Source organism: Capsicum annuum, chromosome 11, assembly GCF_002878395.1.
Source record: "Capsicum annuum cultivar UCD-10X-F1 chromosome 11, UCD10Xv1.1, whole genome shotgun sequence".
Taxonomy (NCBI): domain Eukaryota; kingdom Viridiplantae; phylum Streptophyta; class Magnoliopsida; order Solanales; family Solanaceae; genus Capsicum; species Capsicum annuum.
Window position 1 is genome coordinate 163683876 of NC_061121.1, and position 502 is coordinate 163684377.

Sequence of the window (502 nt, forward strand, 5' to 3'; positions counted from 1 at the left end):
AGAGTGATTCTTATTTCTTCTCTTGAGGGATGATTTACAATGAAGGAAGCCCTTCTATTTATAGAGGGAATTTGCCCTTAGTTTCACACTAAAAGATAAATACATCAAATCCTGATATACATCAAATAGATCTTGATAGATCTTAATATACATTCACTATAATTGATATATATCATAACAGTTTGAACTTTTTGTCATTTATTAAAAGACTTTGCTTTAGATAAAATTATCATGTATTATTTTTTTCTCAAATTATTATTTATATATTTAATAATATTGAAAAATTATTTTTGTATCATCAAAGAATTCTAGTAGAGTCAAAATTGTCTTGTACAAATAAATTTACATATAGTCATTGTCTTATTGCAATAAATATTTTGTTGCCTTGTACTACTGCATTTCTCTTATTTACAAATTGCACATTGTGAATTCAAAGCCAAATTACTCTATTAGACCAAAAAACTATATCTATATTTATTTCTCTCTCTCTCTCTCTCTCTCT